Source organism: Oryctolagus cuniculus, chromosome 13 (assembly GCF_964237555.1).
Source record: "Oryctolagus cuniculus chromosome 13, mOryCun1.1, whole genome shotgun sequence".
NCBI classification, from domain to species: domain Eukaryota; kingdom Metazoa; phylum Chordata; class Mammalia; order Lagomorpha; family Leporidae; genus Oryctolagus; species Oryctolagus cuniculus.
The window spans coordinates 101843890-101868783 of record NC_091444.1 but is presented as its reverse complement, the minus strand read 5'-3'; the positions used below and the strand labels follow the sequence as shown (position 1 = coordinate 101868783).

At 44.3% G+C, this 24894-nt stretch overlaps 1 protein-coding gene across 2 annotated transcripts in view; it reads left to right on the top strand.

Annotated features, from left to right (window-relative positions):
• Positions 1-24894, top strand: part of LOC127483600 (alanine and proline-rich secreted protein Apa-like) — a 66323-nt gene that overhangs the window by 16737 nt on the left and 24692 nt on the right. The window contains exon 2 of one of the 2 annotated variants that reach the window (XR_011381726.1): positions 1851-24894. This exon is cut by the window's right edge and continues 24692 nt beyond it. The gene's annotated coding sequence lies outside the window, so the exon portion shown is untranslated. The remainder of the gene's footprint in view (positions 1-1850) is intronic. The other variant, XM_070056088.1, reaches the window with a different exon arrangement.

The following is a 24894-nucleotide window of genomic DNA, read 5'->3' as shown; positions in this document are numbered from 1 at the left end:
CTTACTTGAGTCCCACTGATGAATATGTTTAGCCCATTTGTCGGAGCAGAGACTGCAGAGTATGAAGGAATTTGCTTCACATCCCTGAGGATAGGTTAGGGACCCTTGGGTTAATGCATTTTTCTCAGCTCTTTTGTCAAACTACACTACTTGCAGTGATGGTCCCACTAGAAGTCATTGTTAATGACGTTGAAGTTCAGGGTCAGATAGTTAATAGGAACTTCTGCCTCCTTTTCTCAACCCTTGAAAGATTACTACAATTAGGAAATCTAAAGTCTTATTATTAAAAGACAACAGGAGGCCAGTGCCACGGCTCACTAGGCTAATCCTCCGCCTTGCGACGCTGGCACGCCGGATTCTGTCCTGGTTGCCCCTCTTCCAGGCCAGCTCTCTGCTGTGGCCAGGGAGTGCAGTGGAGGATGGCCCAAGTACTTGGGCCCTGCACCCCATGGGAGACCAGGAGAAGTACCTGGCTCCTGCCATCGGATCAGCGCAGTGCGCCGGCCGCAGCGCGCTGGCCGTGGCGGCCATTGGAGGGTGAACCAACGGCAAAGGAAGACCTTTCTCTCTGTCTCTCTCTCTCACTGTCCACTCTGCCTGTCAAAAAAAAAAAAAAAAAAAAAGACAACAGGAATAGTTTAGCTTTACTAGTCAAACTATCACTTAATCCTCAGGGTCACGTTATGGTGTCAGGAAGATGCCTGAGACCAGAGAGACGTTCCTCTACAGAAGTCACTCATCTGGTAGGGTTAGAGATGGAGGGGACAGTGGATTGGGCTGAGTTGAATACTACACTGTTTTCAGCAGGCAGACGTCTGAGTTATTTCTTATTATTTCTGTGACTTGGTTTTGCAGTGGAAACTGGAAACGTCTTTAATAGGGCTGCCCAAGTGGAGATGCCGTACTGTGTAGTCTGGTACCCCCATTCCTAACTGACCATCTTTCCTCTTGCCCTTCCACGCCTGTTCTCTGCCCCAGCCAGCAGCCCTTCACACCTCATCCTTCCTTTCCTTTGCATCCAGGCGAGGGCCAGGGGACCGAGCTGTTGGGATCTCTAATAAGGGAGGCAACCGGCCAGCGCCGCGGCTCACTAGGCTAATCCTCCGCCTAGCGGCGCCGGCACACCGGGTTCTAGTCCCGGTCAGGGCGCCGGTTTCTGTCCCGGTTGCCCCTCTTCCAGGCCAGCCCTCTGCTGTGGCCAGGGAGTGCAGTGGAGGATGGCCCAAGTACTTGGGCCCTGCACCCCATGGGAGACCAGGAAAAGCACCTGGCTCCTGGCTCCTGCCATCGGATCAGCGCGGTGCGCCGGCCGCGGCGGCCATTGGAGGGTGAACCAACGGCAAAAGGAAGACCTTTCTCTCTGTCTCTCTCTCTCACTGTCCACTCTGCCTGTCAAAAAAAAAAGAAAAAGAAAAAAGAAGAAAAAAATAAGGGAGGCAACCAAGTGCAGGAGAATTTCAGTTGGCATATTTTTAATATTATGCTCACACAAACTGTACATTTTTAAAGCAATGAAACATCTCATAAAACAGTTCTAAAAACCATGTTTTTAATGTTAAAAACTCAATTTAGATATTGTAAAAATTGATTTTTCAGAACCAGTTTTTTTATTACTTTGTAATTTATGAATCAAGCCAAAAATTTTAGAATTCAGATTTATAAAGTATTCCAGTCGCCATATTTGTTACTACAAATGTGGACTTGCTGTAAACTGATGCCCTTTCAACTTGCAAAAGAATGACCTGTTGTATTTTACTTTACAATACAGTGACAAAAAATTACTCTATTTGCAATCTAAGGAGTTTCTTGCTGTTCACAAGTTTTTGAACTTTGCTTTTGCACTCCACTAGGAGACTGGTGAACAAGCTTAATTACATCTCCGTAAGGAGGAGGAAGTCAGCATTATCCAACAGGAGTGCCCCACCTCGCTCTCAGATGAAAATCCACGTATCATTTGTGGAGGGTCTCCAAGCCTTGAAGTAACTCCCCAGGTGAGGATACCAACACCTTCCTTCCAGAGCTGTACAGGTTCTTCCTTATCGCTCAAGTGGCTGACTACTTTTGGATCTGGGGGTTTTCTTCTTAACTGGAAATAAAGCAAGGTGAGCTCTTCTCCCTGAATACTGAATCCCACAGCCTGTCATCCACTCAAGGGCTTTGACCCTCTTTTCTTCTGCATCAGTATTGCCTTATGTAATGCGGCATGCTGTAATATGGTAAAACCCTCTGGTTAGTTCCCAGTCTTCAGATACTCTGCAATAGCGGATCTTCATACTTGGCCTTCTGATCTCCTTGAAGTACTTCCTGGGCTGATCTTTGGAGCATGATATTTGCACGGTTTCCCTAATCGTTTTTAGCTGCTCCTTTTCAGTCTCTCTTTCTTGTCAGGCCTCCCCCTTACCTTTCCCTGTCCTAGTCTAAATATTAAAGCGCCAGGGCTCAGCCCTGTGGATCTTCCCTCTTCTGTCCACGACATTTTCTTGGCTTTAATTCTCACCTTTGTGCCAGTGTCTCCCAAATAAACATCTGCAGTCCGAACCTGATTCATCAGGTCATCAGCCCCAGGCTTCCTTGGCCTCTGCATTTGGATGGTTAGTAGGCACTGCCACTAAGCTGCTGATACCAACCCAGTTCCTAAACCTACCCCTTCTGTAGTCTCAACCTCTGATTTCACACAATTCTTATCCCATCCTGCAAAAGGCTGAGGCCAAAACCTTGGACTTAACCTGGACTCCTCTTTTTCTTAAACTATCTGTTCCATTTTTTTCATTTTTTAGGAAGTTTGTATGCTCTACTCTGAGTGTACACCCAAAATTTGACTGCTTTTTGTGGGTTCCCTTGCCCCCACCTGGGCCCAGCCACCATTGTCACTCACCTGAGATAGTCTCTCCCATTGGGTTTTCCTCTTTCTGCCTCTGTCACTTCAGAATGTTTCAATAAAGCAACCAGAGTTACCTCGTTAAAAGACAATTCGCATGTCACAGACCAAGTGAGACCAAGATCTTTTCTCAAAATCCTCCAATGGCTTCCCTTCTCAATAAACTATATCCAGCGTTTTTGTAACAAGCTTTGAGGTCTGTGTGATCTGCCCACACCCTCACCCTCCAGCCTCCCTCCCCACCCTTCACTCTGTTCTAGCCACGTCAGCCTCTTCAATGTTCCTTGAATATGTCAGCCATGTTGGTAAAACCAAGGTCTCAGATTTCCCAGCCCACTCCTAAATCTAAATAATAAGGACTCTCTGGAAATACTAATCAGAATTTATTCTCATATACAACCACATATGGCCTTAATTTCATTTATGTGTTTATTTGAGAGGTAGAGTTAGAGAGAGAGAGAGAGCTTCCATCTGCTGGCTCACTCTCCAAATGACTGCAGTGGCCACAGCTGGACCCATCCAAAGCCAGGAGCCAGGAGCTTCTTACGGGTCACCCACGTGGGTACAGGGGCCCAAGTACTTGAGCCATCTTCTACTGCTTTTCCAGGCCATCAGCTGAGACCTGGATTGGAAGAGCAACAGCTGGGACACGAACCGGTGCCCATATGGGATGCCAATGTTGCAGGCAGAGGCTTAGCCTACTAGGCCTCAGTACTAGCCCCATAATATATAATTTTTTATTGTCATTGTTAAAAGGAATTTTAAGCATAATACTTCATTTTGCTGAGACATTTTCTCAAATCCGTTATGAACAATTATGACTAAAAAATCTAAGCAAAAAATTTTTTGGTATCTGATATGTGGAAACTGTGTAATTGTGAGTAAAAGTGTCTAAACACTGTCAAAAATGCTCGTTTAATATCTGTTAAATGTTAGCATCCACTTGAACTTCACAGATGTCAGAACCTACAATAAGGGGATGCAGCCAGTAGTAAAAAAATATATGGGACTACTTCAAAAAATTCATGGAGAGTGAATAATAGGATAAGACTATGTATGCATTTAAAAATGTTCTTCACTTTTTTCCCGTGAACTTCTGAAGTAATATTTATATATGTATAGTAGTATAATATATATGCTATACAAATATAGGTGTATAGTTGGGTGTTTTGCATGTATGCGTGTGTATACATAGAGAACCTGGGGAAAGCCCAAATGATTTTGCAAAAGAGACTATAAAGTGCCTTTGTCCTAATGGGAATATAATATATGACTGTTCAATGGACCTGGAAATGCATGTCTTGACATCATAATATAAATGAATGAATTCATTACTGACAAAATAAACAGTGTAAGATTATCTGATGCAGACAATACATTTGATAGAAAAATCAACATTCATGATTTTAAAAAGGCAAATTATTTTGGAAACTAGTAGTAGAAGGAAATTTACTTAATCTGACAAAGGTTAGCCATTAAACTTTTATTAAAGTGAGTATTTTTGCTGAAATGATGAAAACCTCACTGTGGAGGGCATCTGGCCAAGCAGTTAAGCCACTGCTTGTGACACCTGCTTCCCGTGTCGCCTGGCTTGGGATTCAGGATCCACTCTATTCTAACTTCTTGCTGACTCACACCCTGGGAGGCAGAGGGGATGGCTCAAGTACTTGAGTCCCTGCCAACTTGTTTCCTTGTTTCAGCTACTGCATTTAGATCTTTGATCAGTTTTGAGTTGGTTTTTGTTTAGGGTGAAGCCGTGGCTGCCCCAGGCTTTTGGGAGTGAACCAGTGGATGGGAGATTTCTATCTGTGTCTCTCTACCTTAGAACCAATGAATGAACAAACAAACAAAAGAAAGAAGGAAAAAGAGGAGGGTCGGAGGGAGGGAAAGCAGGAAGAGAAACTTCTCACTACAGTTCAAATGAGAAGATGATGCATGGTATCACCAGGCCCTATCAATATTATAATGAGGTCTTGGCCAGTGCAATAAGGCAAGAAAAAGACATAAAATTAATAAGGATCAGAAAGTAACAAAGTTCATCGTTCACAAATAATGTGATTGGGTCAAAGAAAATCCAAAAGAATCTCCAGGTAAATTTTTTAAGGTGAATAATAGCAAGTAGCCAGCATGTTAAATACACAAAGTACAGAAGTTCGTTGTGTTTCTCCATACCAACCATAAGCATCATTTAGAAAAAGAATAAAGATATCATTAGGGCTTCAAAGCATCAAATGCCCAGGAATAAGACTAATGAAACGTACACCTCCATACAGAAAACCATACAGCATGTTCAAAAGCACTGAGGCCTTAATAAATATGTGTGCATTGGACGGCACGATATTGTCAGATGTTATTTCTCCCTAAACTCATTGAGTCTAATGTAATGAATATAGTCAAACAGACCCAATAAAGATTCCAATAAGTTTCTATGAAAACTGAGAAGCTAATTCTAAAATGTTTATGGAAATAAGAAGGTTTGAGAATAGCTGAGAGTCTTGAAGAAGAAAAGGAATGGTGGAGAAATTCAGGCATCAGATATCACTTATAAAACAAAGTAGTCAAGGGCTTGAATTGACAAAAGGGTTGAGAAACACCAAGAGGCCAGGAAAACAAATTCCAAAAGGACTTTATATGGATTTATGGACTCTTTGTTTTTCACAGTTTGGCATCTTTTAAATAAATGACATTGAGGAAATTGGCTATTAATATGGTAAAAAAAATTAAACCTGACCATACCATATACAAAAATCCATTACAAGCAGAGAAATGTAAAAGATTAAATCTTCCAGAAAATAGAAAATTATGTTTATGGCCTTAGGGTAGACAAAAGTTTCTTAGAAAACAACACAAACACTGTCTAAAAATAAAAAGATTGGTAGATCGGACTACGTTAGAATTATGATTTCCTACCACTCAAAGACATCAAGAGAGTAGAATCTAAATCCACAGAATAAAAGGCAATTTTTGCAACCTGTGTTCGTATAACCAACAAAGAACCAATATGCAAAATATGGGAGAACACCTACAGATCCATAAGAAACAGACAGCCAAGTAGAAAAGTAGGCAGAAGACTTGAACAGACACTCCACAAAGCAGGCCATCCCCATATGCCATGTGGCAAGATTCCATCCTTACTCCTCAGGGAGATGGGAAAACAAAACCAGAGAGAGGGAGAGTGACAGAGAGCGAGAGCGAGAGAGAACTTCAGATCCACCAGAATGGATAAAGTAGGAACACCCAACAGTCTAGAAAGGATGTGGAGCAATGGGCACTCCGATTTTGTGGAGGAAAAAAATGTAACCTGGTACTGGTGGTTGAGAAAACTGCTTTATTTTATTACACTAAAGCCGAAGAGAAATCTTACACTAACCAAGTCATTCCACTCCTGGAAGGAAGCTGCACGCGTGTGTTCGCAGGAACCAAAAAGCATGGGCGCACATGTTCACAGTGGCATCTATGTATGTAGAAGTGTAAAATGCCCATTCAACGAACGCTCAAGAATAGCTGAAATTAACATAGCCATAAAGAGCAGGAGGAGAGAGGGGTTAAATATGAGGAAACAAGAGGAGGGTTTGAGGGTGGTTATAAAGGTATTCGCTTTGTGATAATTCATTGAACTACGCATTTGTGATTTACTGGTTAGTGCTCATAATTTTGTAAAAAGAGTGTTTCTAATCCTCATTGCAGTATAGGAAACTAATTTTTAGATGCCATTTTTGCCTATTTTGTCAGTTTATTTCTGTTACAATATGATATGATTGTTGGATAAAGAATTTACAAACCAGTAAATGCAGTCGAACCTCAGGAAGTCATACTCTTAGCCCTAAAATGCTGGATACTTTACTGGATACTTTGAGTTAGCAAGCTTTGGAACAAAAAGTTTTAAGATAAACTTTGTCAAGTAAATGCTTTTTAAAATAATATTTTAATTCACATGAATACATTTTTCTATGGCCTATGAATTAGTGCATGCCAATATTTTTCACTGTTAGTAAATATGTATCTTTTGAAATGATAATCTACCACCTGCAACACTGCCATACATATGGGCACCAGGTCAATTCCCAGCTGCTCCACTTCTGATCCAGCTCCCTGCTAATATGCCTGGGAAAACAGAATCCTTGGGCCTCTGCACCAACGTGGGAGACATGGATGGAGTTCTAGGTTCCTGGTTTCGACCTGGCCTAACCTATCCCTGGCTGTTGTGGTCATCTGGGGAGTGAACCAGTGGATCTCTCTCTCTCACTCACTCTTTTTCTCTCCCTCTCTCTGTAACTCTGCCTTTCAAATAAATCAATCATTTAAAAAATGTGATCATACCTTATATATTGTGATTTATTTTTACTCTAAAATTATGTTTGGCTGGCGCCGCAGCTCAATAGGCTAATGCTCCACCTGTGGTGCCAGCGCACTGGGTTCTAGTCCCGGTCGGGGCGCCGGATTCTGTCCTGGTTGCTCTTCTTCCAGTCTAGCTCTCTGCTGTGGCCCAGGAGTGCAGTGGAGGATGGCCCAAGTGCTTGGGCCCTGTGCCCGCATGGGAGACCAGGAGAAGCACCTGGCACCTGGCTCCTGGCTTCAGATCAGCGCAGTGTGCCACCCGCAGCGGCCATTGGAGGGTGAACCAACGGTAAAGGAAGACCTTTCTCTCTGTCTCACTGTCCACTCTGCCTGTCCAAAAAAAAAAAAAAAAAGTTTAAAATCATCCTATTCATTTAAAACATATGTATCTATTTTTGTAAAGAAAATGTTGAGATGTTCAAACCCAAAAGATGATAGATAAAAGATGAATTTCCATTTACCCCAACCTCCCATATCCCTAGTTCCAAGTATTAAATGCATTAACAGATGTTCTCTTGCATCATTCCATAAATTCTCTATGCATATGAAATGTGAGGTTTTTTTTTTTTGCAGAGTTTTAAACCATACTCCTCTTGCACAACTTCTTTTTTTTTTTTATAAAATATTTATTTATTTATTTGAAAGAGTTACACAGAGAGAAGAAGCGGGGGGGGGGGGAGGTGTCTTCCATCCACTGGTTCACTCCCCAATTGGTTGCCACGGCCGGAGCTACACCTATCTGAAGCCAGGAGTCAGGAGCTTCTTCTGGGTCTCCCACGCAGGTGCAGGGGCCCAAGGACTTGGGCCATCTTCTACTGCTTCCACAGGCCATATCAGAGAGCTGGATTGGAAGTGAAGAAGCCAGGACTCAAACCAGCACCCATATGGGATACCGCCACTGCAGGCAGCAGCTTTACCTGCTACCCCACAGCTCCAGCCCTTCTTGCACAACTTTTTTAATCAATGTAGTTTAACATATATGTATTCATTTTAAATATCTTCATCATTCTTTATCATTTTTTAAATCTAGATAATGTGTACATTGTTCTTTTCAATGACCCATGTACTATTTCAACAAAGGAAAATTTCATAATTTACCTAGCCTTTTCCCTACTGTTAGATATTTAGATAATTTCCAGTTTCTTATTTAAATTATAGTAATTGTGTGTGTGTGTTGCCTCTTTATGTATTTGAGAGAGTATATGTGTAGGAACTGCTGTATCAATGGTATACTGTGTTTGATATTGGAAATAACTCAAACCATGCTTTATTTCTGTGAGTAGTCATCGAGGATTGGAAACATCATCACAGCAAGAAAAAACACTTTTTATATAGAGTGCTGGCACTGTGGCACAGCAGGTTCAGCCGCCACTTGTGACACCCACATGCCACATCAGAGCACCAGTTCAAGTCCCAGCTGCTCTGCTTCTGATCCAGCACCCTGCTAATGTTCCTGGAAAAGCAGTAGACGATGGCCCAAGTGCTTGGGCCTCTGCCACCCATGTGTGGATGGAGTTCCAGGTTCCTGGCTATGGCCCGGCCCAGTCCCAACTGTTGCAGCCATTTGTGGAGTGAACCAGTTTATGGAAGAACTCTCTATCTCTCTCAGCACTCCGACTTTGGAATATACAAATAAATCCTTTAAAAAAAATAAATTTAGGCACAAAAATAAGAATGAGTTTCAGCAGGCAGAATATATATATATATACATATAAAAGATTTTTATTTATTTATTTGAGAGGTAGAGTTATAGACAGTGAGAGGGAGAGACAGAGAGAAAGGTCTTCCTTCTGTTGGTTCATTCCTCAAATGGCCGCAGCAGCCAGAGCTGCAACAATCTGAAGCCAGGAGCCAGGAGCTTCTTCCGGGTCTCCCACATGGGTGCAGGGGCCCAACGACTTGGGCCATCTTCTACTGCTTTCCCAGGCCACAGCAGAGAGCTGGATTGGAAAAGGAGCAGCCAGGACTAGAACCGGCACCCATATGGGATGCCGGCACCACAGGCGGAAGATTAACCTGTGCCATCGCGCCAGCCCTGCAGAATATATTAAGCATTAATTGTGTGGGATTTTCATGGAAAGGAATATATACAGTTTACTCCCAGCCTGTGCCCCTAACCACAGGACCCATTTTCCCTCTAGGAATTATTTTAAATCTAGTGTTAAATATTGAATGTATAAACAACTTAAAGAAAACTACAGTCAGTATTCAGAATAGAAATTATAAACATAATTACACCATCCATTTATAATACCAAGAGTCAACTGAAATATTTCCACTTGGATTCCTTAAAATTAGAAAATTTCATCTCAGTATTAGGCCACAGTTACTCTGAAAAGCCATCATCCTTGACTCATGCTGTTGCAAGAACTGAGTTTTTCTCCTAATTGAGGATTGTTGATCATGTCAGTCTGTACCTACTGCTGACTGTGGTTTTTGGTTTAACACCAGGACATGAATGCGTCAGACCCTTTGCAGAATGAAGCAGGGAGTATTACGTGGACTAATGTGCTCTGAGAATGGTGGAATTTAGAGGAAAATTTCTTCTCTATAGTCAGCACATTCATACTCTGACTCCTTGTTATTTATCTCCTCCCTGCATCAGGATGAAATATGTCCTTGGGTCACATGAGATTGTTAAAAGTAAGAGAACAGCAAATACAGTGGAGATGGAGATACCAGAGTGACTTTTAGCCTTTGCAGATAATAAGAGCTAATATTTTGATGCTTATCATGTGCTTGGTGCACTTAGGGGATGCCTGGTTTGATTTATTGCATTCACTCATTGTGATAACCATGTGAGGTGGATGGAGTGAGACTAGAAGTGTAGAAAGGCTCAGCCCAGCCACCACATGGAAATCTGGCCCTGCCCACAGCTAGTCCACTGGAGCAGAAGATTCATCTACTTCTAAATCTGTGAAACCTCAGGTGTCACATCTTTTCCACCTCACCACCAGTTGAGAGCACACAAAAATCGCAAGTGGCCGTTAGATTTCTGCCCTGTCTCTGGAAAGAGGGAAGAGCTGGGCAACAAGCAGATGGTGTTACTTATGGTGTTGCATGGGCACCCTTTGTAGGTTGGGTACCTCAACCTTGTGTTGCCTTTGAGCATGCTCTATGGTTTTTTTGCTGAAAGCATGTGATGTGGTAATATGAAATAAGGCAACCGGGCTCTTAGTGTGAGGTGCTGCGTTCATCCGGTTAGGAGCCGGACTGTGTTTATGTTTGCTATAGCTGGGGCAGAGCTCAGAGCACTTTTCTTTAGGTTTTGTTTTCGTCCTCCCATATCTTAGGTTTCCCTAGGCACTCCTTCTTATATAGAATTGTCTTACAGCTCTTTTGTAATGTACCATTATCTTCCTGCAACCCTGCTGATGAGGTGGTGGAGTGTTGGGGAGGTGCTCTACACTTTTATAATTAAGCCTCTGGTTTCAGTGGTGGGCCTGAGTTATGACCTGCAGGAATATTTCTTAGGCCAGTTCAGATGTGGTCCCTGAGAGGAGAGTCGTTTCCCCTGAGAGCAGCTCTTTGTTAGGAAGACGGAACCCTCCGGTGTGCTTTAATATGGTTGCTTGTCCCCTAGGCGTATTCCAAAGCACTGACCTGTCCCGTCCCCCTGCCCACAGCAGGAAGGAGTTTACCTCTGATCTTTGTGTGGAGATAAGAGAATCCTAAAGGAAGAGAGAGGCAGGTGGGGAAGTTGCCTGCATAACCAAAGCATGGTTATTTGAGACTCGTTCCTCTCAACCTGAGGCTTCTGTGGACTTAGAATGTACCGGTTGCATCTGCAGGTAAATAAGCTTGACTTTCTGTGTGCCCATGAGCACACACCAGACCGGCCTTCAGGGCTGTTGTTGGCGATGAGGAGACTGCTTTGCGGCAAGCCCCATCTCTGCTTTGCAAGCTGGCTCCCTCCTGGGCTCTGCTGTGGGGAGCTACTACGGGGAGCCTGGGAGGATGGAAGACTGCTAGCACAAAGTGCCATGACCAAGGTGCCTTATAAACTGCAGATTTATTTCCCAGAGCTCTAGGAACTGGGAAGTGCACAATCAAGGCGCCTACAGATTCGGTGTCTGGTGAGGACCCACCTTCTGGCTCTTTCTCATGGTGTCCTTACAGGCAGAAGGGGAAAGACAGCTGTCTGAGACCTGTTTTATAAGAGCTCTAAGCCCATTGGTGAGAGCTCTGCCTTCATGACTCCATCACCACCCAATGACTCTGCCTCCTAAAGCCATCACATTGGTCATTAGGTTTAAACAGCTGAGTTGTGGGTGACCAGAAATGTACAAACCATAGCAGCAGTCCTTCATGTTAAAAACCTCTGTCTCCATCCAAGCAACTGGAAACGTGTCACCTGACTGGACCCCAACTGATACAAACTGTTACCCTAAAATCCCTATAAAATACTGGGACGTTGGTTCTCTTCTATGATATTGTAGCACCCAGTCTATGGCCATACCACCCTGAACGCACCCGATCTCGTCTGATCTCGGAAGCTAAGCAGGGTCGGGCCTGGTTAGTACTTGGATGGCAGATATTATAACACCCAGTAGGAAAAAAAAAAGGCACCCTGCATCACTTCTCATGGAAACCATGCAGTTTATCTGCTGTAGACAAGATGGCACCCAAACGAAGTAGCAACGGTGTCTAGTTGTGCAGGTGCAAAGAAGATTCAGAAAGTTCTGGAAACGGGACTAAAAGAAAAGGTGAGTTCCCCGCGAGCTTTTTGAAGATCGTTGTTTAAAGTGTTGGTGCCTGATTTGCCTGGAAGGCCTGGAGGCATCCAGTTTAGAACACAGTAGCACCCACAGGATGTGGAGAGAAGCGGCAGAGGGGACACACAGAGCAGAAAGGGATTGAAACCATGGTGTTGATGAGTTCTTTCACTCTGACCTCTTTGTGAAAATGGATCAGATTTGTGAGTGAGCTCATATGAGTCAGCCCTAGAACCTCTCCCACCCCCCACCCCCCCAAAAAAAAACCACTCAGGAAAGGGTCACAGAGAATTAGGACACTGTATTAGCAAGTAACAGAAAGCACCACTGGAATCAGATTACCCTGGGCAGCTATAGATAGGTTTTTAATTTTAGTGTTAAAACCCTGGCTTTTAAAATAGGAGCTATTCAATATCATCGGTTATTTTTGTTTTGGTATCTCTAGCCATCTGAATATCCTTATTTGCCACCCATCCAGTTCTTTGGTTTGATCGCAGATTCACAAAGTGGTTTCATCCTCTTGGTTAACAGCCCTGATGTGTTCAGGAGCCAGGGTGGAAAAGAAGCAAGGACTTTGGGGACACTAGCCCATGAGTGAGCAGGCAGGGTTCTGATGGCCTCCTCCACCCCATTCTTCCTCAACAGTCTGTGGTCCTGTTCAAGGGAATGAGTGTTCAACACACGATGTTGAAAATGGTATCTCTTGGGGCCAGCACTGTGCCATAGCAGGTAATGCCACAGTCTGTGGTGCTGACATCCCATATTGGTGCCACTTTGAGTCCCTGCTGCTCCTCTTCTGATCCAGCTCCCAGCTATGGCCTGGGAAAAGCAATGGAATATGGCTCAAGTGCTTGGGCCCCTGTACCCATGTGGGAGACCTGGAAGAAGCTCCTGGCTCCTGGCTTCAACCTGGCCCAGCCCTGGCTGTTGTGACCATTTCGGGAGTGAACCAGCAGAAGGAAGATTCTCTCTCTCTCTCTAACTCTGCCTTCCAGTAAACAAATAAATAAAATATTTATCATTTTTTTCTAAATAATTGCTTTGGTTTCTTAAGAATGACTGTTGACCTGGGAAGGCAGTGGATATGTATGGCCACCTCCCCTTCAGCCATTGCTCCCTCAGTTCCCAAACTGTACACCGAGGTGGCCCAAGATGCCACCCAGAACCCACGGAGCACTGGGAGATACTTTACATTTTTGGGAGACACACACTTATTGGACACTGTATGAACTACTATCATTAAGTTGTTTGGACTTGTATACTTACTACAAAGAATGAAGAGTACATATGTGACATTCCTTTTGTCCCAGGAGCACCATGAAAAAATTACTGAGGCACTAGGGATGCTGTGAACAGAGGGTTTGGGGGCCTTTGCATTCCCTGCTTCCCAAGAACTGTTCTGTCTCTGGGAATCCATGTAGGTATGGGGCTATGAATTCACTCCCAGACTGAAGAGATGAAACATGGGACCAAGCTAAATTGATCAGTGCAGTCTGTTAAGATGAAAAATGCGATCCAAATCAGAGTATAACTCGGGTTCTCCCTTAGAGTTCTCTCTCTCTCTCCCTCTCTCTCTCCCTCTCTCTATCTCTATCTCTATCTCTATCTCTATCTCTATCTCTATCTCTATCCCTATCCCTATACCTATCTCTATCTCTATCTCTATCCCTATCTCTATCTCTATCTCTATCTCTAGATAGATATCTCTCTGAAGAAACAGTTAGCTAATGAAGCTGTTGACAACCACCTTATGAACATAATGTGAATCAGCCTGTGGATGAAGATAACACTTCAGGAGATAAAGAGCCTGAAGATTGAGCCTCTAGACCAAGCCCAGCCTGAAGTCTGCCACTTCCTCACACTTGCATGGATTCCTCATAAACTTTCATCAGACTTGTGGTTTTGCCTCATAGCACTAACTAGGGTCTCTAACATAGATTAAAGCAGGGTGGCAATAGGCATCCTTCTCTCATTTCCAGTCTCAGGAAGGGAGCTTTGAGTAATTCACCACTAAGTGTGATAATTGACTAAGGGAGCTTTGAGTAATTCACCATGAAGTATGATAATTGACTGAGCGTTGAATTCTGTCAGTATTTTTTCATCCATTGAAAGGACTATATCATTTTTCTCTCCTTTTTCCTTTAATGAAGCAAATAATATGAATTTCATTTTTTTTTCAGATTTATTTGTTTATTTGAAAGAGAGAGAGCGAGAGAGAGAGAGAGAGAAGGAGAGACAGAGAAAGAGAGAAATCTTCCATCCATTGGTTCACTCCCCAGATGGCCACAATGACCAGAGCCAGGCTGAAGCCAGGAGTCAGGAGCTTCTTCCGGGTCTCCCACGTGGGTGCAGGAGCCCAGGGACTTGAGCCATCCTCCATTGGTTTCCCAAGTACATTAGATCGGAAGTAGAACAGCCAGGACTCAAACTGGAGCCCATATGGGATGCTTGCACTGTAGATCATGGCTTAACCTTCTGTGCCACAGCACTGGCCCCGTGAATTAATTTTAAATGTTACACTACCCTTGCATTCCTGTAATAAACTCTACTTAGTAATAATGTATCACCACATTTAAATATAAATGGATTTGACTTGCTATTTGAGGAAGTTTATAACTCTTTCTAGAGAGAGATTTGTTTGTGATTTTCCTGTGATATTTTTGTCAGATTTTGATGTTAAGATTATTTAGTTTGCACCTTCTTTTTCTGTTCTAGAAGAATTTGTTCATTAGTGATATTTCTTCCTAATCATTTTTGGGAAACTTTATCAGTGTAGCCATCTGGGCTTGTGATTTTCTTCATGGGAAGTTTTTCAATAATAGATTTAGTTCTTTAACATATATATGTTGAAATGTATATTCAGATTTTGTATTTATTATTTTTCAGCTTTGGTAAATTTTATTTTTGAAGAATTGTTTTTAACATGTTACCCAAACTGCCAGATGTCATGGCATAAAATTGTTCAGATTTGTCCCTTCATTTGTATCAGTGAGATCTGTTGTGATGTGCTCGTTTTCATTCCTAAGGTTGTAATTTGTGTGTGCTTTTATTATGATTGGTCTTGATAGGGGAATGATAGGATTTATTTAAATGATCCCTACATTTGCATTTATTATTTCATCTGCTTACTTTTCTTGGGCTTGATATGCTTGTGTTTTCTGAGTTTCTTGAGATTAAAACTTAGATATTATTTTTGCATATTTTTCTTTCATCCTAGATGCATTGAAGAACATAGTTTCCCACTGAGTAACACCTTAGCTAGCTGCACTCCATGAGCCATTTTTGCTTGTTTAATTTATGAGGGAGAAAGATGAACAGAGAGAGTTCCCATCTGCTAGTTCAAGCCCCCAGAATGCCCACGACACCTAGAGCAGGGCCATGCCAAAGCCAGGACCCAAAGGCCCAACGCAGGTTTTCCTTATGGGTGGCAGGTACCCAACTGTGTGGGCCATCACCTGCTGCCTTGCAGGGCCCACATTAGAAAGAAGCTGGAATGGGGAACCGGAGGTGAAATCTTGCCAGGGCAATCGGTGTGAACATGGACATCCTATCCGGCATAGTGACACCAGGCCAAACACCCACTCCATGAGTTTAATAAACTATTTCTTCATTATAATTCAGCTCAAAATATTTTATATTGCCTTTATAAGATTCTTTTTCATGAATTATTTAATAATGATGATTTTTGTTATTTGTTTGTTTACAGAAAATTGGGTTTATTATCAGTTTCTACCTGAATTTCATTGTGGTCTTGAATGATTTCAGCCTTTAAATTTTTTGAGACATTTTAAAAAAAATATGTATTTGAAAGGCACAGTTATGGGAGGGGTGGGAGAGAGAGAGAGAGAGAGAGAAAGAGAGAGATATCTTCCACCCACTGGTTCACTCCCCAAATGGCTGCAACAGCCAGGGCTGGGCCACACTGAAGCCAGGAGCCAGGAGCTTCTTCTGGGTTTCCCAGGTAGGTGCAGGGGCCCCAGGACTTGGGCCATCTTCTGCTGCTTTCCCAGGAACATTAGCAGAAAGCTAGTTTGGAAGTGGAGCAGCTGGGACTTGAACTGGTGCCCATTTGGGATGCTGGCATCAAAGGCTATGCCACAGCACTGGCCCACTGAGACATTCTTTATTATCCAGAATATGATTGAGTTTGGTAAATAGTCCATGAACATTTGAAAAGAATGTGAATTCTCTCCTTTTTTTTTTTTTTTTTTTTTTTTTTTTTGGACAGGCAGAGTTAGACAGTGAGAGAGAGAGAGATAGAGAGAAAGGTCTTCCTTCCGTTGGTTCACCCCCCAAATGACCACTATGGCCGGCGCATCGCGCTGATCCGAAGCCAGGAGCCAGGTGCTTCCTCCTGGTCTCCCATGGGGTGCAGGGCCCAAGTACTTGGGCCATCCTCCACTGCACTCCCCGGTCACAGCAGAGAGCTGGCCTGGAAGAGGGGCAACCGGGACAGAACCGGCGCCCCAACCGGGACTAGAACCCAGGGTGCCGACGCCGCAGGTGGAGGATTAGCCTAGTGAGCCGCGGTGCCGGCCTCCCTCAAGTCTTTATTTCACTTTGTTTTTTAAGGACTTTGAGGCGGGTGTGATTTCAGACACAAGTTACTGTATCTTAGCCCTCTTAGTTGTGTTATGCTGTTCTTTTGGTTTCCCATTTTCCTATTGAGAAGTTTCAGAGTCGTTTACCCTTTGAAGGAATGTTTTTCTCTGGCTGCTTTTAAGGTATTGTTTTTGTTTCTGTTTTTAAAGCAGTTTTATTCTGATGTGCCAAGAATATTTATTCTTTGTATTTTACCTTATTGAGGTTTGCAGAGCTTAGTGACCTGCGGTTTCATGTCTGTCAACTTCTGGAAGAGTCCTCTGTATCTCTTCAAACCTTCCTCCAGTCTGTCCTCTGCCCTGCCGTTTATGCTCCTCATAAGATTCCTACTACAGGTGTCTTGGGCATTTTCCATGGAGATCCATGTGTATCTCTTACTCCTTCCTGTATCTTTCTTTTTTATTATTATTTTTTTTTTTGGTACTGATGTTTCACACTGATCTATTGTAGGATGCTTTTGGCTTTCACTCTCTTGTATATAATCTCTAGGTTGAGTTCTTGGTTTAAATTCTTGTTTTTCTTTAGGTTTTGCAGAGTTAGTATTATATTTTGTCTTTTTTCTTTCTATTTCATTGAATAATCATATTATTTCAGAGTCATTTTCTGTTCAGTCCTGTCTCCAAATCATACAGAGATCCTTGTGATCTCTTGATTTTTGGCTATAGGATCCTTTCCTTGGCTTGCTAAATAATTGTTTTTATTGAACTCTGGACACTATGCATTAAAAAAACCATAGAGGCTCCAGATCATGCAGGTTTCAGTTCTTCTTCTGTGGGCAGACGGAATGAAGACTGATGACCTGAAGATAAGCATGGGCTGCGCTCTGTTCACATCAGGTAAGGCTCCACTCACCTGGGCAGGTGTAGCTCTCCAAGACTTCCACATGGAGGCCTGCTGAGTTCACCGGAAGCCACAACTTCTGCCGAGTCCTAAGTTTCATTACTTTTATTTTTTTCCCCATTCAGCCAAAAACTCCACTCATGGGGCTGAGGGACTTTATTCTTAATTTTCCAACTCAAGAAGCATCAGAGTTCAGCAAATATCCTGAGGGCGAGCGACCGTGTGCTGACTCCAGCGTTTCTCTCCATCCTTTTCAGTCCAGAACGAGACCGTCAAATCCCTGCTTTCTTAACTGCAACTTTGCAAGACCATTCACAACGCCACTGGCGTCACTCTTCCCCGGCAGTCCCCTGCCCAGGCAATTCTTAGATCCCAGGACCCCCGAACTGGCAGATTTCCCCGGGGAAGCAGCTGCATGCTCTCAGCTGTTCCCTCCATGGGTGCCTCTTCTCCCGTAGCTTCAGAATCTTGACCTTCCCCTGACTGCTTCAGCAGATCACGGATGCGCTTCAGTGGCGTGCACTGTGCACCTCGTACCCCTCCGTCTGTGTTTTCTCAGGGGGTGGGTGCACGGGGGTCCTCTAAGCTGCTCTATCATATCCTAAAGTAGAAGTTGATTTTTCACATTAAGCTTTGTCACTGAACCATGTTTTAAGAGAGCCAGGTTTTGATGTGTCACTGGGTAAGGTCAGTTCACACTATTAAACACTGAGCACTTTATGTCAGCCATGTTACAAGGTACGTGGAAGGATTCTAGAAACAGCTCTTCCTGAAAGGAAAGATTATATTCCTTTTCATGTTTGCAATTCCAACAAGTCCTTTTAAAAAATGACTTTGAAATTACAAATAATATAAGAAAATGTGTTGCAGGGAGGAGGTGCTACCCGACACACAGGGCACGTGGTGTCCCTCTGCCTCCAGGGATGAGGGACAAGGAAACGCCAAGCAGCTGCAGGCAGTGAGACACTGCTGATGGCTGGATAGCGGCATTTCTCATCTTCAGTCTAGGAAGAGCAGTGTGAGGTTCGCTGTCCTTAGAAAGGGGAAGCCAAGCAAAGAAAAACAAGCTTGGCCATGAAGAATCGCTATCAGGGTATAGATACCACATCAGATTTAAGAGCAGGTAATAAAAGTTAGGATAAGCTGTTTTCAGTACATGTAAACAGCCAGTTACACAGATGGGAGGTGTCCCAATCTGTCATGAAGCATATTCCTCTAAGTATAGTGGAATCCCATGTCTCCTATCACTCCTATTCTTAGTACCCCCAAATACCCATTTATAGTTAAAGTCAGAGTAACACCAGGCTCCGGAGCAAGCCTGGACCTGTTAGCTGAAAAGGAGGAATTTGGGGTTGGCACATCGTCAGCTTAATGTTTCGTTCCCTGAATTCTCGTCCCACTGACATCTACAGACAGCACCTGGCCCCAATTCCCTCCGGCTTCCCTAATCACTGCTCTGTCTCTAATATTTAGACGCTTTTACAACCCACTTTCCTAGCCTTATTCCCCAGCCTGGTCCCCGACTGGTGGCTGAACTCCAGCCACACCAGGTACTGCAGTGACCCCTCCACATACACAGGCTCAGAAGCCACGGGTTCAACCAACTGCAGGTCACGAATGTAAGAAAAATGAAAGTAAGTAGTGATTATGGACTTTTTCCTTGTCATCATTTCCTACACAATACAGCGTAACAACTGTTTACCTGAGCTACTTATGGTGTCAGGTATCATAAGAAATCTAAAGATGATGTAAGGTGGACAGGAGAATGTAGAGAGGGTCCATGCAAACACTGCCCCACTTGAGGGAAGGGACTTGAGCATCCCTGGATCTTGGTAATCTTGGGGGTTCTAGCACCAGTGGCCTGAGTGTACCGAGGGAGACTCCATCTGTAGCCCTACAACTACACCTGTGTTCCTTATACCTCCATGCCCTTGAGTCTCTCTCCCTCTCTCTCTCCCTCTCTCTCTCTCTCCCTCTCTCCCTCTCTCTTTCCCTCCCTCTCCCTCTCCCTCTCTCTTTCCCTCCCTCTCCCTCTCCCTCTCTCTTTCCCTCCCTCTCTCTCTCCCTCCCTCTCTCCCTCCCTCTCTCTCCCTCTCTCTCTCCCTCTCCCTTTCTCCCTCCCTCTCCCTCTCTCCCTCTCCCTCTGTCTCCCTTCCCCCCCTCTCTCTCCCTCTCTCTCTCCCTCCCTCTACTCCCTCTCTCTCTCCCTCTCTCCCTCTCCCTCTCTCCCTCTCTCCCTTTCTCTCTTTCTATCCTCCCTCTCCCTCTCTCATCTCTCCCTTCAAATAAAAATAAAATCAAATACTGGCAATACATTTTTATATATTCTTGGTGTTCGTGTTCGTTTTCAGTTAGATTACACTAAAACCAGTCCACGTATGTAATGGGTTTCACAATACCTAGCCTCCCGCATGGAGCCGGCAGAGATGAGCCTATCTGAGCTAGCTGGTGAAGAGCAATGGTAAGACGAAGGCTGCCGGAAGAGGAGAGGTAGCGAGGACTCTGGCTCTTCCTCTCCAGAGTGGGGAGACAGCAGCCCAGGCCCAGAGCTTAAGGGAAAAGAATATTCCAGACCAAACTGTTTTAGTTCTAGAATCCTGTGCCTATAATTAGAAATTATTTTAAAAAATAAACCACCATATAAATCGTGTTGTAAGCAGTCTGTATCCTTGCCTTGGAGAAAAGCTAGTGCATTTTCCTGCTTGTTTTCATGTAACTTAAGGGAGTTCACCTCAGGTACCGTCAACACTGCTGGCTCCCAAATGGCAGCTCTCGCCTTGGAACAAGGCACCTGTGATACCTCCACAGTTTCTGCCACGGTGCTCAAGCTTTCAAACTTCACAGCACATCAGCCAAATGGAAATGAGGCTTTCCGTAATATTTTATCCAGAGACTCAGAACACTTGGAACTGCCTGTAGCACAAATTGTGATGAAAGCAGAGAAGAACAGGAGTATTAATTCAGAATCAAAGCTGTTTCCAGTTAGCAACCAAAAGAGCCCTGCGTTCTGGAGTAGCCCTCTTCCCAGTGCCTCCTCTGCCTCTCCCTCTGTGAAGGGAGAAGCCAGCCGTGCAGCATGGGCCTCCCACCCTGGTCACACGCACACCAGGGAGGAGCTTCTGGCCCCTTTGAAATGTGTTCGCTTTATTCCCTCTTTCAGATATGTCCTTCCACGGGTTTCCTCTCTTAGCATTCAGAAGAGGAAGAATAAATTCTTTTTAGGACTAGTTTCAAATCAGTTGTCAGTAAATTTTTGCAAATCTCTTTTTTTCAAGAGGAAAGAAGAGTGCGGGGGAAGAGATGGGAGAGGAGGAAGGGATAGCTAGGCCAGGCCACAGCCAGGAGCCAGGAACTCCATCTGGGGCTCTCACAGGTGCAGGGACCCACCTACTCGAGCCAACACCTGCTGCCTCCCAGGGTGCGCATTAGCAAGAAGCTGGGTCAGAAGCACAGAAGAGCAAGGACTTGAACCAGGCGCTTGCGGATAGGGGATGCAAACACTCCAGGCAACAGCTCACCCTGCTGCCCCACAATGCCTGCCCCAATTTCTCAAATGCTTTGTTGCCTGCCTCCCTGTGGCTGTGTGTACGTGTGCACGGGGCGGAGGTCCCGTGCGGCTTCTTTCTTGGCTCCCACTGAGCAGTGCGCCCTTCCACAATCGGCACGGCAGGCTCTTCTTTCCCTCTGCTCTCTCTACTCCCTGATGAGGGACGGTGTACATCCTTCATTTTTGTGCTTAGTTTCCATTTGTTCAGAGTCAACTTCCTAAACTCGGGATTGTTTCTTGTTAAAGAGCAAGTTGTAATCTTTAACTGTCAAACTGGACTCAATACAGCTCCAGAAATAGCTCTTAAACTTAGCAGCATCTCTGATGAAGTGGAGGAGCCTTTTGGGAATGTGTCATTATTGCTTTTTAAAATTTTATAATCTACTAAATGACATGTGAGGGCATTTTCAAAAGCTCATGGAAAAGTAGAGTTAAAATATGTCTATCTTGGTGCAAAAAAATTGAAATCCACACACAGTTTTTTTGTAACACACATTTCTTAAGAACTTTTTGAAGACCTCTCAAATGTACGTATTTTTGAAATTAAAATCTGGACGTCTTATTGTTGCAAACGTTCACTCTCCTCCCTGTCCATTCTTCTCTGCTCCCCAAACTCACTACCCAGAAGAAGCTGAGTTCAATTATTTCAATTGTTTCTCTCCATGTCTGGCTGATGCTTCTTATTTATTTAACAAAAAATTTTTTAAATCTACATGAAAGGTGACAAAGGTTCATTCCCCAAAACCCCACACCAGCCAGTGATGGGCCAGGTCAAAGCCAGGAGCCAGGGCTCCACCTCAGTCTCCCACACGTGTGTCAGATACCCAAGTACGTTAGCCGTCACCTGCTGCCTCCTGGGGCACATCAGCAGGGAGCTGGAATAGGAGGGACTCAAAGCCAGAACTCAAAGTTGGCACTCCAGTATGGGAGCCTGGCTTCGCAAGCAGCGGTTCAACTCTCCATGCCACAGCACCCACTCCTGCTGTATGAATTTTAGACAGGGGCCGGCGCTGTGGCATAGCAGGTAAAGCCACCTCCTGCAGTGCTGGCATCCCATATAGGTGCCGATTCTAGTCCCAGCTGCTTCACTTCCAATCCAGCGCTCTGCTATGGCCTGGGAAAGCAGTAAAGATGGCCCAAGTGCTTGGTCCCCTGCATCTATGTGGGAGACCCGGAGTAGGCTCCTGGCTCCTGGCTCTGGCCCAGCTCCGGCTGTGGAGGCTATCTGGGGAGTGAACCAGTGGATGGAAGACCTCTCTCTCTCTCTCTCTCTCTCTCTATCTCTATCTCTATCTCTATCTCTATCTCTATCTCTCTCTGCCTCTCCTCTCTCTGTGTAACTCTGACTTTCAAATAAATAAATAAATCTTTAAAAAGAAGTGTTTTAGACAACGCCAACTTGATATGCTAGCTAGTAGGTGCGGCTGCATTGTCTAACCTTCACCCGCTACACCTTACTCCCATCTGCCCGAGAGTTAGATTTCAATGTCTGGCTAAGTCAGCAGCCTCTGCTTACTGTAACAGGACTATAAAAATCGTTGCTACTGCTCAATCAGGTGGTACACTTGTTTCCATTTTGTACGACTTTTTACTCTTCCTAGAATTAATAATCGCCCCCTTTATATTTTTATTTGTTCATTTCTGTATATCGACCTCTACTTTTTTTTTCAAATGCCATAACGTATCTGTCACAAAGCTAAAAAATAACCTTTTCTGAAAACTAAATCATGGCAAATCAGTTCCACCTTTCACCTCTGCAGACTTCTCTCCTACAGCTTTGAATCCTCCTGCTCCAATGTGGTTTTGGGATCCAGGGCTGCAGCGTCGCCCTCATTCTGGAACATTCTTCCAGTAATGCCTTAGTCTCCTCCATCTTCTGTTTCTTGGATGTCAAGTCTTCCTGTTCCTTTATTTACTTGCTCTTTTTTTGTGTGTGTGCATATGTGTGGAATGTTCTCCAGTCATTTCCCAAGAAGCAACACACATAGGAGATAAAATTTCCGAGCCTTTGAATATCGTAAAATATCAAGATTAGTTGATCACTTGGGTGAAGTATTTTAGGTGGGAAATAATTTTGCCTCAGTATTTCGAAGACATTTCTGCACTGCTTTCTCTTTTCCCGTACTGTAATTGTGAAGTTTTATGCCGTTCGTCAGCCCTTTATATGGAAGCAGTTTTTCTCTACTTGTTTGTCTCTTTGGGAAGGATCTTCTCTTCTTTTTGGTGATCCTGAATTTCGCTGATATTCTGACTTGGTGTGGAGTTCTTCCTGTTCATGGTGGTAGCCCCTTTCAATCTGGGAAGTCCTAGCCTTTAATCTGGGGAAATTAAAGGTTTGTATATGTTTATACTGTTGCCTGTCCCTTTTCTCTTTTCTGTGGGACTTGCAATGTCTTTTTTAAATAAAGCATTACAAAAATTTATTTAATTTATTCGAATGTATTAGTGAGTAACGGACAGGGAGGGAGAGAGAGATCTTCCATCTGCTGGTTCACTCACCAAATGTCTGCAACAGCCACAAGCTCGGCCAGGCCAAAGCCAGGAGCCCAAAACTCCATCCTGGTCTCCCGTGTGGGCGTGAGGGGCCATCTTCTGCTGCCTTCCCAGGCACGTGGACAGGGAACTAGACTGCAAGTGGGGCAGCCAGGGCTGCAGCTGTGGTTCTGAGGGGGACACAGTTGTCACACGTGGCGGCTGCATTATATTCCTGTAGCACACACCAGGCTGGCGCTCAGTGCAGCGTGTGGCGAGAGTTCCATGAACACTGTTGTCCTCACTGTGTGCAATGAGGACACTGAGGCTCACCGAGAATAAATACCTGTCCACAGCGACACAGCTAGTGGGTGAGCGGCAGAGCTGGAGCCAACTTTGGCTGGCTGTAAGGTCCATGTTCTTTTATTTATTTAGTTATTTAAAATTTATTTGAGAAGCAGAGAAACAGAGATCTCTCATCCACTGGTTTACTCCCCAAATACCCCCAACATCTGGAGCTGGGCCAGACCAACGTCAGGAGCCTGGAACTAGGTCTGCGTCTGTCACATGGGTGGACCCAGTTCTTGAGCCAGCACCACGCCTCCCAGGGCATGCATTAGCGGGAAGCTGAGTCGGGAGCAGGGCCAAGTCTCAAACCCAGGCGCTGCAATATGGGCTGCAGGCATCACACGCAGCATTTTAACGTCCAGGCCAAGCTCCTCACCCCATCCATGTTCTTTTTATTCTGCCAGGGAGAGCATTCCTGTCTTTCTGTCCATGTCCGTCCTTTCTGTCCATGGACATAAATTGCCAGCATTCATCCTCCAAAAAATAGCATAAGACTGGCCGTCTGCATTCTTGGTGACACTTTCCCAAAAGAAGGGTTTCATTTGTGATGGCCCAGGCGGTCAACACATTTTCCCAGTCAGTCACACGGAGTTCAGGCCCTGGTAGCTCTCCTGAAATATCTGCACAGTGTGGCCAAGAACTCAGGGCCGAACACCTTCCAGGTCCGGAGACCTCACCCTGAGCAAGCCAGCTCTTTCCACTGCCCAGGAATGCTCAAATGCTCAGGAGTGGACACAGTAGGTCTCACCTCTAACTTTGGACCTGGAAAATGTTCTCTCTTTCTTTTTTTTAAACAGATTTGGACAACACTTTGGACAGGTCCATTGCACAAGACGAATTTTGAAGTAGAAATGATAACACAGATTTGCTTGAATGGAAAAGGCTTTTGTTGCCTTTGTCACCATGAGGAACATCTTCAGGCTTGACAAATGTTGAAAACAGACACTGACGGGGGGTAGGGGTGGGAGGGGTCGTTCTTGTGGCCCTGAGCATATCAGGTGTCTTCAAGAAGTTTGTGGAAAATATTTTGGGGAGGAGAAACTGCATGGATTTCAAACTTTTTTGCACCAAAATAAACTTATCTTTGAATTCCATTTTTTCCATAAACTCTCTGAAGTACCCTTGTGTGTGGTAGTAGAAAGGGAACAACCCAA